Raw genomic sequence first — 15,555 nt, 5'->3', positions numbered from 1 at the left:
ACCTAAACTTTTTAACAAAAAGTAAACCTTAAATCACAAGTTTTGACCTTAATAAAAACATCTCCAAGAATTCCAAAAATACCAAATCTTACTTCTAACATATTCATAACATCATTCTAAGATCATACATGCTTTAAATCATCAAACAAAACTTACCGAAAATCACAAAACAACACTTGGAGTTTTTGGTTTTAAACTTAGTCCAAAATAGAAACTGTTTCTCCCAACTAACTTTGATCAATCTCTTGATCCATGGCTTAAAGACATGTGATCTTTAAACTAACACATCACATGGTTTAAAAATGTGTCCTAAAGAAGATCTAACCCTCAAACTTAAAATCACATGGCTAAAATTTAGTAAAACATGGATCTAACTCAAAAATATCAAATTTTAGGCATAACCGAAATCCTCTTGCATAGAAAATCATATCTTTAAAAATAATATTAAATATCTTCTAAATAACATCCTATCAAGTATATAAGATGCTTAGGATCATCATATAAAAATATCAAAACCTTTGGAATAAGATTAAACCACGAAATATTCAAACTTTTACAAAACAGAAACTATTTTTTCACTTTCAGTTTTCAAGTTTCTAACTCTAAGAAAATCTATCATCAAAAGGATTATTCATGCAACAAGACCTCAATGAACATTCATAAACACATGTTAAGAACACTCCATAAAATTTTCGGACCAAGATATGTCCATTAGCTTGGTCAAAACTTCCAAAACATAACATACTCTCCAGTTTCATGCCTAGAATGACCTTTCTATGGTTAAAAATACTTTTTACCGATCAAATGAGCATGGAATGAGACTAACAACTTACATGAAGGACTCATCTTGGAAAAATACTTACAAAGGGTAAAAAATGGCTACGCAAAATGTCCCAAAAATCTGCCCGAGAGACCTCTTTTTGGGTTTCTCTCTAAGAACGGGGGAAAATAAGTGATAAAATGGAATGAAACACGACTATAGACTCCTGGAGGGGGAAGTTGTGGGCTGGAATGACCCTTGATTGGAGGTGGCTATGTGACATATAGTGGAGAATAGTGAGGGGCAAAGACTGCCTGCAGCACTTGTGAAAGATGGTGGTTGATGGAGTGGATTTCTACTTCACATCAAGGCACTATTGGGTGCAGCCAATGGCAGTGGATGGTCTGCCATGTGGGGGAGGAAACTTCTCCAAGAAGCTTTGCCAAGGTGGCCAATTTCGTGGGCCTAAATGGAATGGGCTTCAATTTGGGGTTTAAAGGGGGTTTAGTTAGGGTTTGAGATGCTATCAAGCTCAAAACCAATTTTCTTGGCCCAATCAAATTCCCAAGGTTTAAAAGGTTGAATAATGATGTCATAACAAGGATTTGATTAATTAATAGCATGTGGAAATGATTTAATCAAGTGATTAAACACAATGCTAGAAATCGGATTAAAAAGGGTTTGGAGGCCAACTTTAGGGTTTGGGAAAACCGTTTAGGATTTTGGTTTCAACCAAGCTTTTAGGGTTTCAATTGGATTCCAACCATTTAGGGTTTTGCTAGGGTTGAAACCCTCTTTGGTCTGACACAATTTAGTTGATCAGATGAAATAGAGCTTTGTTTAGGTGGCATTATCTCACACATTGACTTCCTTCACAAATCCATCTAATGGTTCCTCATGGTGGCAAGTGTCTAATACTATTCACTATATGTGGCTAAGATCTTTCCAAGTGTCCAAATAAAACTCCTCCAACCTAATTTGGACATTTCACACTGTGATTTTGAAAACAATGCACTGGATGCACTTATCGAGGTTACTATTCACTCCAAAAAAAATACATAATAAACTTAGTACTGAAAAATTCTAAATATTCATATTACCCTATAGTAAAAATCGTTTACCGAAATTCAACCCCGAAATTATGAAAATAGGCTATTGCGTCATAAAATCCTAAATAATCCACCGAGTCTAATGGCTTAGACTATAACGCATTCTGACACTTCTAACTATCTCAAATAATTAAATTCATAAATCTAGCACCATGGTGAGTGATAACACTGATTATGGTGACAGACTAAAACCTAAGCGATTAGTCGATTCATAAAAACTTATGGATTTTTCACGAGATTCCTAAAGTCAATAGAAATTCCACCAATGAATTTCTAGCGGGCTGTTACAGTAGGGTTCCTAAGCTAGACTTTGTATAAAAGGAAAATGAACTAAGGTTGGTTAATAAAAATGTGTATGATGTGTTTTGAAAAGAAAATGTGAAAACAATCTCAGTTATTTGTTTATGCATTACTCATGAAATCTGTATGAAAGAGAAAAATGTTTCCTGACATGACTAGTGTTGACATGAGCAATATTTTGACATGTTTATAAAATGTGCAAAAAGAGCAAACTTGAATTATGAAAATTTTTGTACATGGTATATGAATATGTTATAAATCCGTTTTGAATTTGTGAAGATATGCATATGAAAAACCTTTCGCATGACTTTCTGATTCTGTTCTGATTTTTGTTTGGGTTCTGATATGATGATTCTGATTCTGTTTTGCTCTGATATATGACCCTGCCACGGGTGATAATAGTAGTCTCTAGCTCTATCATGGATGATAATAGTAACCTCTGGCCCTGTCACGGGACATAATAGTGACCTCTGGCCTTGGCCATAAGATATAATAGTAGTCTTTGTTATGAGTGCAATCACTTTAGTGTCATGGTAATTTATGTTCTACTTGCCTTTCCGCTGAATGCATAACCCTACCACGAAGGTTGAGCAGAGTATCTGATATGATATGATGATTTGATATGATATGATATGAAATGGTATCAAATGATATGATAAGATAAAAATGTTCGGTCATGTTATGCCAAAGTGTGTTGGAATATGAACAGTTAATTTTTTTTAATATGAACAATTTGAAATGTCGCTCTGATTTTCTGATAACACGTTTTGAGATCTGCATAGTGAAACTGAAATTTTTTGTCTCTACATTCTGAACTCTCTGAAACTGCTCATGTTTACATAATAGTATATGTTCTTTACTTACTAAGTTGTTGATAACTCACTCCTTATATCCACAATATTTTTCAGATAATCTGAATATTTCAGGTGAGGATCAAGATTAGGAAGTGCGGGTGAGATGATGTAAGCTTGGTGGATTAAGCATAGAAGGCTTATATGAGTGTTAGCAAATTTTATTAAGTAATTTTGTCGTGTTTTGATGATATGGTATGTTGAAAGGTTGACATTTATTTTAAGACTTTGTGGTGTTATTAGTTAATTATTTTGGAGTAGTTAGTTTAAAACGTTGAGATCTATGTGTAATTGGAAATTTGGAATGTATATCTATATGGTGAGATATGATTTAAAAGGACAAGAAGTAGCTCTCTGACGCATCCGGGACTGAGGCGTTACAGGCCCTTACTCATCAATTGGGGTGTTTCATAAGTGGACTCCAGGAGCCCCATACGAACTGATGTGCAGATCGCAAAACCAACATCCATCACGGATGCCATTGGACTGTCCTGATCGTTTAAAGCAAGGCATGCAAAGTGGCCAATAGCTATGGAGGTCAAGCGGCCAGTGAATGTGGAACCTACGCCACCCCCACTGCCTTTGGCAAATTTGTCAAGAAATAAAACACCACCCATACAGTGTCTCAGCCCGAGTGAGATACAAGAAATGAGGAAGAAGGGACTAAGTTTTAATTGCGATGAAAATTTCGTACCTGATCATTGGTGTAAAAAATTAATTTTTATTGAAGGAATATTTTTGAACAAAAAGGAAATGAAGGACGACGGAGGTGAAGTAAGCTGATTGATAACGAGCAAGAACCGGTGTTCTCCCTACACGCCACTGTCGGAACCACTTCCCCACAAACAATGAGGATCAAAATCGTCATCAAGGGACATGGTATCACAATACTTCTTGACTCTGGGAGTTCCCATAATGTGTTTTAACACATCGTTCGCTGAGGCAATGGGCTTACTGCTTCGGCATATGAGTGGAGTGAAGGTAATGGTAGCCAATGGGAAGAAGTTAGATTGCAAGGGTAGATGTGATGGGGTTCAAATATTTTCTCATGGTATCTTGTTAGCCATTGAAGGATGTGATGCAGTTTTAGGAACTTAATGGTTGTGCACTTTTGGACCAATATGTTGGGATTTTACCAAACTAGTGATGAGTTTTGATTACATGGGAAGTCGAATGGAGTTGAAGGAGATTAAGGGCCTGATGCATAAGGTGGTGGAAGGGGGAGTCACAGCAAGGGAGTTCAAGCGGAAAATAACTGGGCTACTATGCAAGTTGCTTCCATCCGAACCACTTGGAAGTGACACACCAGCCTCAAGTTTCTCAATTAATTTGGGTGCTAATTTTGCAGGGCCTACAACAACCTCGACTAGTTTGAACAGATTGCTACAGGAGTTTAAGACAATATTCTTGAATCCGAGGTGGCTTCCTCCAGACCAAACCCACAATCACAAAATACCATTGGAGCATGGCTCCGGACCGGTCAATGTGAGGCCTTACCACTACCCTCATTACATCAAAGGAGAAATTGAGAAGTTGATCACAAGCTTGCTGCAATCAGGCATGATGTGACCAAGTAGTAGTCGTGCGACCAAGTACTAGTCCATACTCATCGTCGGTATTGATGGTAATAAAAAAAAAAAGGACAAATCCTGGCGCCTATGCCTGGACTATAGATCTCTCAACCAAATTACGGTAAATGATAAATTTTCCATATCTGTCATCGATGAGCTACTAGATGAATTAAATGGAGTGAAAATATTCTCAAAATTAGATCTTCACTCAGGATATCACCAGATTAAGATGCACGATCAGGATATAGAGAAAATGGCATTCCGCATGCATCATGGGCATTACGAGCTTCTTGTTATGTCATTTGGACTTACAAACGCCCCAGCAACATTTCAGTTGCTCATAAATGAAATTTTTAAGCTTGTATTGTGAAGGTATGTCTTGGTTTTTAACGACGATATATTGACATATAGTCAAAATTGGGAGGATCATTTATCGCACCTCAAGGTTGTTTTAAGCATGTTGCAAGCTAACAAACTTTTGGTGAGGATGGAAAAATGTCAATTTGGACAAGGGCAAGTGAGTTACTTGGGGCATTTGATATCCAAAGGTGGCATTTCTATGGACCCCGACAAAATTGAAGCAATGAACAATGGCCCCAACCTCAGTCCGTTAAGACTCTACGCGGATTTCTCATATTGATGGATATTACCGCAAACTCATCTACCACTATGGGATGATTGCGGGTACTTTAACCCAGATCCTAAAGAGAGATGCTTTCGGGTGGAATGAACAAGCTGAATCCACCTTCAAAAATCTCAAGCAAGCCATGACTACCAGACTTGTTTGAGCACTTCCGAATTTTTCTTTGCCATTCATGGTGGAATGTGACACTTTCGAGATTGGCTTGGGGCGGTGCTCATGCAAGAAGGAAGACCTGTGGCCTATTTCAGCAAGGCCCTTCAAGGTCAGAATTTGGGCAAGTCAACTTATGAAAAGGAAGTTATGGCATTGGTGGCAGCCATCCAAAAATGGAGGCCTCACTTACTCGACACCAAATTCATTGTCCGTATTGATCACAAAAGTTTGAGGCATTTGTGGGATCAAACTATTCCCACGGAAGCTCAACAAAAATGGCTTGTGAAATTAATGGGCTACGACTTTGTCATTGAATATAAAAAAAGGATGAAGAACTGGGCTACGGACAACTTGTCAAGATGCAACGAGCCAAGACAATTACTTGCAATTAGCAGCCCACTTCCCAGTTGGACAGAAGCAATAAGGGCAGAAATTGAAGGACAATTGTTATAAGTTTGGAAGGATGCTATGAATGGAGGAATCGGAAAAATATCCAAACAAAATGCTTGCAGGGGTGGGATCCTCATTAAACAACCCACGTCTCCCATGCAATTTCACCCTCTCATTTTTTTTTCTCCCTTAGTTTTCAACCACTTGACCCATAGATATAGAAGCATAGGTTTTTTTTTTCTTCTACTTAGAGAAACTACCCAAGGCTCCTTGCTGTCGTAAGCCACTCTCCAAGCCAAACCTCTTTTGGCGCCATCTCTCCACCACCATCACCGAAGGTGGTTCATTGACCAGCCCATACTCCTCCGTCACTACCCCTAGATAGACCAAAGGAAGTGATCCTACCCACAGCTGTGTTCCACATTCAAACACAGCCACCATTCACCGTACGCTCCCTCCACAGTAAACTGCACCCTCACGAGCTCCCCTCAACCCACGGCCTCAACCCATGCATGGCAACACCCCATTAGCCACCGCGTGAAAGTTGCCCTACCTTCATCTCCACGTAAAACCAATGCCACCAACCCTCACCTGACCACCACGGAAGCCCCAGCTCCTCTGTGTGCCAACCCCGCAAGCCCTCCTATGTTTTGCAAGAGCAAAAAGTAGAGTACCCACCTTCCTCCATAGTGAACCCCAGCGCAACCGCCCAGCTGCTCAACCTCAGGCGGGAACAACTAGAAAATGTTGGTTGCACGCCCAGGTCTGCCGTGACCAACCCTTGGTAAGCCCACACCGAATTCCCCCACTGTCGAGGTCTGTCTCCATCCTCTCTCTCTCTCTCTCTCTCTCTCTCTCACTCATCTCTCTCTCTTTCTCTCAGTGCGCCGTCGTCGGGAAAGCCACCTTACATCGCAACCCAACTCCGCCGCGACCTCCTTCCCCCACGGTGTCGTTGGCTCTTACTTTTCCTTGGGTAAGTGCTGTTGCTGCCACTCACGTCTTGATCCTTTGTTTTTGTGGTAGTTTACCTAAAAAGGAAATATTTTTGTGTCTCGGTTAACCTAATAGATGAGATGTACTATTACCATTTTGCTCCATAGTATGATGTTTCTAGATATATTATTTCTAATGTTTAGGTTAATGGATTTATATTTTAAAGAGTTGATTATGTATATTGGGTTTGAAATCATGAGTTTTATATTACTTGCATGTTATATTTTTATTTGGACGTAGATGTATGGACTTATAGTACTAAGTCAGTATACTGATGCTTTTAACAGAGTAATTATAAGTTGATCATGTATTAGTTTTTATATATTAAACTCACTTTGTATGAGTTTTGTTTTAAATATAGATTAAATAAATATTTGAAATATATTATTAGTATTAATATATTTTTTAGAAGTACATAGCAGTGCAAGATTTTTATTTTGAACTCTTTAAAAAGAAACTAATTAGTCTATTTTTATTAAATGAAATATTTGCTCTCCTACTTTAATCAGTTTTGTTTTAATGAGTCTTTAAACCAAAAACGTATTTTATGGCATAATTGTATTTATTATTAATATTATTATGCAATTTTAGAAATATTTTGAGTTTAATAGTTATGTGGATATTGAGGAATTTAGGAAGTGATGGTATTTTAGACTTAAGAGAAATTTTTGGTTTTCGAGGAATTACAATAGTTACTTCAGGTGTAATAAGAGATTATCTGTTCATTGGAGATTTATTTTGAGTTACATGAATTTTTATAGGTGACAATTGACAATTTTTCAGTACTATTGTGGAAAATTTCTAAAAAGTTAAGAAACTTAGGTAAGAGGAGTTCATATACTAGTTTTGCACAAAGAAATGAAATGAGGTTGACTTTGAAAATAAGCATGTTTGTTTTCGAAAAGAAATCTGAAAACGACCTCAAATGTTTGTTTTGCATATGCAGAAATTCTATATAAGAGAAAGTATTTTCTGTCATGACTGGTGTAGACATGAGCTAATTTTGTGCATTTTGTTTTCTAAAGTCTGCAAAAAGAGCGAATATGGAAATCTAAAAGTTTTTGCTATGAATAAATGAAGATGTTTTGATTCTGTTTGTTTCGAACATGTGAAATGATCTGAAACTGTTCAGTATTTGGTTTTGATATGATGTGGCATCTAAAAACCTTGGCATGAATTTCTGATTCTGTATCTGAATATAATTTAGTTTCGATGTTGTTCTGTTATGTTTCTGTTAAGGCCCAGCTACAGGTATAATGGTAGTTTATGACCCTACCACAGGGTGAAACATGGTATACGACCCAGTCACGAGTATAATGGTGTTTTATAACCCTTCCACGGGGTGAAACATGATATACGTCCCAACTACGGGTATAATGGTGGTTTATAACCTTACTACGGGAGTTAAACATAGTATTTGTCCCGATGCAATGCTCCGATATGATATGAAGATGATGTCTCAGTTTATGATATGCCGAAGGGTTTTTGAATAAGAAAGTTTTTCTGAAAGTTTCACTCTGATATTTTGTAACAAGTTTTGTTAATGCATTCTGAAAGTAAATATATTAGTTCTGCATTCTGAAAGTACATGTTTTGTTTTGCATACTGAACTTTATGAATGCTCATGTTTATATGCTAGTATAAGTTCTCTGCTTACTGAGTTGTTGATAACTCACCCCTTATCTCCACAATATTTTTCAGATATTTTGATGGTTCAACTGATGATAAAGATTATGAGGCATTGGATGAGATGATTTAAGTATAGTGGATTAAGCATAGAAAGTTTTTAAGAGTATTGGTGATTTTTATTAAGAAATTTTATTGTGTTATGATGACTTAGCATTTTGGAAAAATTAGTTATATTGAAAAAATTAGTTTGAATCGAAATCTATGTATGATATTGGGAATTTAGAGTCTATTATTATATTGTTGAAATGTGAGTTTAAGTGATAGGAAATAACTCTCTGACTCCAGCGGGACCGTGGCGTTATACGCATTCCATGACTGTAAATATAATTCATATATATATATATATATATATATATATATATATATAACATCTAGTTCAGAAACCCTCTAACCATTCAAAATTTATTTAATCCTGGGCATGTGTTAGTCACTTCTAATTTAAAATTTTTTTTTTTTGAATAAATTAATATTACTAGGAAATAATTTTCTGGAATGCTTTATTGGACTGGTTTAGCTAGAGGAAAATGGATTAATGTTTTAAGGCCTTTTAATATGTTATGTAGAAATATGTGGACCAACTACTTAATCTTGCAGATTGGTTAGAGGATTCTTCAGAAGACTGACTACCCTCTTCAGATTTTCTGTTTTTTTTCGTAGCTGCTGACATATATACTTTTCCCCCAACCCTTATTTTTGAAACACTCATAATAACAAATTTATTGTGTTATCATGATAACACTCGTGAACAAGAGCTGAAAGAACTTCTATACCTTCAAACATAAAGAGGAAAATAGAAAGGATGCAAATAAAATGTTTGAGAAAAGGCCTCTTTGATTATTTTACTCTGAAAGTATTTATGTGTATTAGTTTTCCTCACTTACATTACAAGGACCCTTTAAGTCCTATTTATACAAACTGTCTCAATGCATTTGAAATAACATTTATAGAAATTTCATTTGAAATTTACAAACAAGCTCGTGACCACCAGAACAGATTCTTTTATTTCAGAATGAGTCCAGAATCTTCTAGACTATATGCGAACTACTCCTCCTTATTCTTCTGCTCTGGTATTGCAACTGCTAATGCCTTAACAAAATAGAATAGAATGACCAAGTGAGAGTAGAGGAAATACCAAATGCAGTGCCATTTATATAAGACAATAAAATGTCGTGGCATGCCTGTCCCTTGGGTCAGTGGCAAAAATGGCAAAATTGTTATGTGCACCTTTGGTTGCTGAGTGACAAAAGAAATGATATTCAAGAGCAGGGTTTACTTTCCTTTTTCTTTTCGTCGTTTGTTTTTATAGCTCTTCTCAACTCATCTCATCTCATCTCATCTTATCTAATCATTACAACTTTTTCAAATTCTCATATAAAATAAAATAAACAATTTAACTTTTTCAAATCCTAAAATAAAAATAATATTAAAAAAATATATTCTAACGATATTTTATTCAATTTTTAACTTTAATTTTAACCATCTCATCTCACCTGCGAAAACAAACGAAGCTTTTGAAACTTTCAAAAAAATATATATGTAATAATTTATGGCCCCACGGTTGATATTGTAGGAGGATATCATCCATTTACCAAGCAGTGAAAGATAGTAATCTGCATTATAATATATTGATGGAATCAAACAGTTGATCATTTCACACTCTGCAATGATGGTGTTCTGCAAGTAATTTCCCATGCTGTTTATCCTTGATAACTAATAATTGTTTCTTAGTGAAATGTAATTGCTATTTAATTGTTTCTTAGGATATCCTTGATAAATTTAATTGTTTCTTAGGATATCCTTGAAAACTTAATTGTTTCTTAGGAGGATATCGTCCATTTTTTATGGGTTTTGATGTCACATTAATTGTAGTTCAACAAGATTGTATGCTATTTAATAGAAGTGGATAGAATATAGATGAAGCATGCCACACTGTCTTAACAAAAACGGTTGGCTTAGTGAAATTTAATTGAGTTTGATTGAGTTCCATGATGTCATTTTTTTTTCCCTTTGAACGATGGATTCACTACTCCATGGAGTTCATTCCTTCACTACCCTCTTCTAGAAGGGGGAAGAAAGCTACAATGACTACCTCCTAACATCTTTGAATGACTTAGAATCCCAAGTTACTCCTCCCAACCCAAAACAAGTGACTGCTAGAAAAACAAAATCTAGACAAAAAAACTTTTGTCCGGAAGAGGACAACTTACTAGTGTCAGCTTGGCTTACTAGTTTGGACCCAATCAATGTGGTTGATCAATCTAAACATTCATTTTGAATTAGAGTGCATGAATATTATGATAAAAACAAAAAATCCACATCTTGTGAACGTAGTTCCAGCTCTCTCACAAATAGATGGTCAACCATCCAACATGCTACAAATAAGTTTTGTGGGGCCTTAGCTCAAATAGAAGGAAGGCCTCCAAGTGGGGTTAATGACCAAGATAAGGTGCACATACAATATCTTTAAATGAGATTTCGTTAGATATATTTCACGTCTCATTTACGGATTTTTCAGATTAGGCAAGCAAAGGAGCTCTATCGATGTAACTAGTCTGCAACATTCAACTTCCTTCATTGTTGGACTATTCTAAGGCACCATCTAAAATGGAAACAGACTGTGGTTGAAGGCATTGTGAAAACTACGAGAAGATCAGTAACCCCATATGCTCATGTGCCAGAGTTTACAATCCTAGATGAAGACACCACATCTCCATCTATTGATGTAAATCTGGAGAGACCCATTGGAAAGAAGGCTAAAAAGAAGTGAAAGGGGAAAGATAGAACCTCTTCCAATCTTGCTGATTTGGTGATTGAAATGAGAGAGAAGAAGAGAGCAAATGCTAAGAAGGGAGAAGATAGAAAATAGATTGTCCGCCTTACAAAAAAGAGGCTTGATTTGGATCAACAGAGAGAAAATAAGGAAATTATGAGGATGGACACCTCAAGTTTGCCTCCAATGCAGCAAAAGTATTTCCGTAGCCCCCAATTGAAAATACTTGAGAAGCAAAGGTCTACAAAATCATTGTTGGGTTTGGTATGGGGGGCAAATGAACATTTTTTGAAAGGCAACAATGCAACCACTTTTGGGAATGCTCATTTGATAGTTTTTTGTATATAACATAGCTCAAACTTGAAGCCACAAATTTAGCCACATTTGGAAGTTCTACTTTGATAGTTTTTTGTATAGAACACAACACAAACCTAAAGCTTATGTGCAGCCACATTAGGGAATGCTCTTTTGATAGTTTTTTGCATAGAACACTCTGCAAAACGTGAAGCCACAATGCAGCCAGTGGATAGTTTTGATTTTTTTTTTTTTTTGTATAGAACACAACACAATTAAATTGTCTTAATAGTCTAATGTGTTATTTGTTAGGGAAATTTTGATGGTGGCACACTAAAGTGTTGTTGTGAATGATTTGAGAGTATTATGTGAATGAATGAGTTACTTTGTGTATGAATGAGTATTGTTTAAGATAAATAATATATGTTTGGTGTATGAATCAGTATTGTTTAAGTTTCTGGCATAGTTATGAGGATGTGATCGATGTTTGGAGCAACCATAGTTTTGAGCTTATGTAGCGTATGTTTTAAATTGAAAGACATTTATTGATTTTTGACTCTTTGTCAAAAGGCTGAATTTGAACTTATTGTATTATGGAGTTTACTTTAATTACTATGTTTAGGATATGAAAAACAAATTAAAGCAGAAAGTGACGTATTGGATCACATAATGTATTTTTGTGAAATATTTATCCTAAAGCTATAGACCATTGTTGTGCAATACAAATTTATCAGGCCTTGAATCAGAGAGTCTGTTGTCTAACTCATTTGTTAATATATTTTTCTAGAGTTGAAATTGTGTATTTAATTGAATTTTATTCATGGCAACTGTTTTTGATTACTTCCAGTTAACTTTACCATATTCTGTGATACTTGAGACATTGCCGGACTGAGTGGTGATATTTTAATAAAATTGAGTCTCACGTATCACTTATTTAATAAAATGACAAGTGGGCCATACTAGAAATTAAATAATACAGCCAGCCATACATGCATATATAGTTTTTCCAAGTTAAGGTTACATCTTGTACAAAACAAGAATATAACATGAAGCTAAACATAATGAAATATAAAATACAAGTACTTAAGATTGACTATATATTTTCCATAAATGTTCAATAAGATTCGATTGGAGTTGAGAATGAAGTCCTCGATCTCGAATGTGATGACGATGAATGAAGTTTACAAATTCATCTGTATGCTCATGCGACACTGGCTCTTGGAATATTTCATCGTTTTGTTCATAAGTGAAGTTTTCTACTCGAAGATAAGAAAGTCGCTCATCTTCTACGATTATATTATGCAAAATTATGCATGCCATTATAATCTCCTTTAGTGTTTGTTGATCATTAAACCGTGTAGGTCCGCATACAATTGCAAATCGAGATTGAAGCACTCCAAATGCTCGTTCCACATCTTTTCTTACTGATTCTTGAGTTGCAACAATTTATTTATTTATTTTTATTTTTATTTTTATGGCCAAGTGGAGCATGAATTGTTTTGACAAATGCCGACCACGAAGGATATATATACGATCAGAAAGATAATATCACTTTGAGTTGTCATTTCCGTTTATTAAGTAGTTGACCTTCGGAGCATGTCCTTGAGAGAGCTCTCTAAAAATAAAAGAATGTTTTAGGACATTAATATCATTATAAGAGCATGGTAATCCAAACAATGCATGCCATATCCAAATGTTGTATGATGCTATGGCTTCTAAAATTATCGTTGGTTCTTGAATGTGACCACAATACATTCATTTCCATGCACTTGGACAATTTTTCCATTTCCAATGCATACAATCAATACTCCCTTAACAACCGAGGAAACCCACGACTTTCTCCAACTGCGAGCAATCTAGCAATATCGATGTCGTTTGGTGATCTTAAGTACTCATTGGAGAAGATGCTAATGACAGCCTTAACAAATTTCTTCAAACACTCGGTTGCTATATTTTCTGCAATCCTTAAGTATTCGTCCACAAAATCACCAGACACTCCATAAGCTAATATTCTCATCACAGTAGTTATTTTTTGAAGGGAGGAATGCCCTAAGTCTTTTGGCAGCATCTCTTCTTTGGACGAAGTATAGTTCGTATGCTTCGACTGCAGCTTGAATACACAAGAAAATATGATGCTGCATTCAGAACCTCATACGGAATAGATTCGGAGGATATGTGGGTGATTCAGTGAAACAATCTTGGAAAAGGCATTGGTGGCCTTCAAAACAATTTTTTCGAATGAATACATGGATGTAGAATAGAATTACGACGCGATGTCGAGCCTTTTTTATTACCCAAACGTTCTTCTTCCATATGGAGAGCTAAATTTAATTCAAACTCCTCGTCAGATGATGAAGAGTCAAATACCTCAAAGACGAAATCCATAAGAACTATAAAGAAAGAAGAACTAGAAGAATTGTGTAAAGAAATGAAAATGAAGATGTAGGTGAAACTTTATGAAGAAATGGAATTATTTATAGTTGAAGTCTTGAGAAAACCAAAGGTATATTCTCATAATATACTAAAGTATATACTAAGACTATTTTTTCACAATTATCGAAAATAGATATTTACGGAATATACCTAAAAATATCTTAAGAATATTCGTTCACAATTATCGAAAATGGATATTCACAGAATATACCGAAGAATATGTTAAGAATATGATTTTCAATTTTTAAGAATGGATATTCTCATATTGAACAGGGTCATATTGAACAAAGATGTTGACATGGTGGAAAATTGGAGAAGGTTGGTGCAGGGAGTTCTAAGGCTGAGGGGGGATGTGATCATCCAAAAAAATTATGGGAACCTGTGGGAGTTAAAGAACCAAAGAAGGAGCATCCCATTGATGTCCCTGACATGGTTTCTGATAAGCCAACACGACGAGAAGTGCTGTTACAGGAGATCCAGAGACGTCGGTCTGACTTTGAGAATAATTATATGCCTATTTTGTATGTTGATCAAAAGGGGGAAGCGTTGAGTTATTTCCAGCATGAAGGGAGGGAGGAGTATGTAGAGAAATTGATATCACTTGGTGAAAAGGAGGTTGTGTTGGTTAGTGATAATTAAGGTAGTAGCAGATTGGAGGAGTTGAATGTTGATAGGGATGGTAGATGGTATGATCAATCGGTTGCTAGGGAGGAGCTTGATGAGCTCTTTGAAATTCTGGTATAGTTTTCACCAAGGAGCTCTTTGAGATTGGTTTATGAGGCACCAAAGTGTGAACTAGTGCATAGGGAAGAGTTTGATATGGATATGCCAGTGGGGATCACTATGTGTGTTCTTTGATTGATGAGGAAAAGGAGAAATAGGTGGAGAACTTTGCGTTGAAATGCTACGAATCTTACCCGGATATGAATGTACCTTTGAAAAAATTTAAGGAAATGAAGAAGAAAAATTCTTTAGTTGTGCTTCGTAGGACAACTAGGTCCCATAAACTTTATTAATGCTGATGAATATTCTTATTTGGATTATTAGAGGAATTCTTTCGTCGAAGAGTAGGCTTTGGCGTCTTTTGAATAAAAACCACCCTTCGGTGGTGGCTCTTTTAAAACCGTTTCTTGGTTATAATAAAAGTGGGAGATGGGCGAAATGGATGCATCTTCCAAATTTTCTTAATAATGTTGCAACTAGTGGCAAAGTTTGCATTCTTTGGGTGGAGGATATTATTTTTGAGGTGGTCTCAATTTCAGATAGGCTATTATAGGGTGGTTTTCTCGGGAGTATTTTAGGGTTCTGGTAACTATAGTGTATGCAAGTTGTTTTCAACGTACTCGGGTGGAATTGCGGGAATATTTGAAGGCACTTGATGCGGGAGTGTGGCCTTGGGTTTGTAGCGGGTGATTTTAATATTATTCCTAGTGATAATGAAAAAGTTGGAGGTTTGTTTCGGGCTGCTTGTACAAAGCTGGATTTTAATAATTGTATACAAGAGTGTGGTCTCCTTGAGCTTCCATGTGATGGACAAAAAATTTCTTGGTGTAATGTTAGGTTGGGTGGCCAACACCTATGGGCTAAATTGGATAG

Source organism: Juglans regia, chromosome 10 (genome assembly GCF_001411555.2).
Source record: "Juglans regia cultivar Chandler chromosome 10, Walnut 2.0, whole genome shotgun sequence".
NCBI lineage: Eukaryota > Viridiplantae > Streptophyta > Magnoliopsida > Fagales > Juglandaceae > Juglans > Juglans regia.
The sequence above is the reverse complement of the archived record's forward strand: the minus strand, read 5'-3'. Positions refer to the sequence as shown.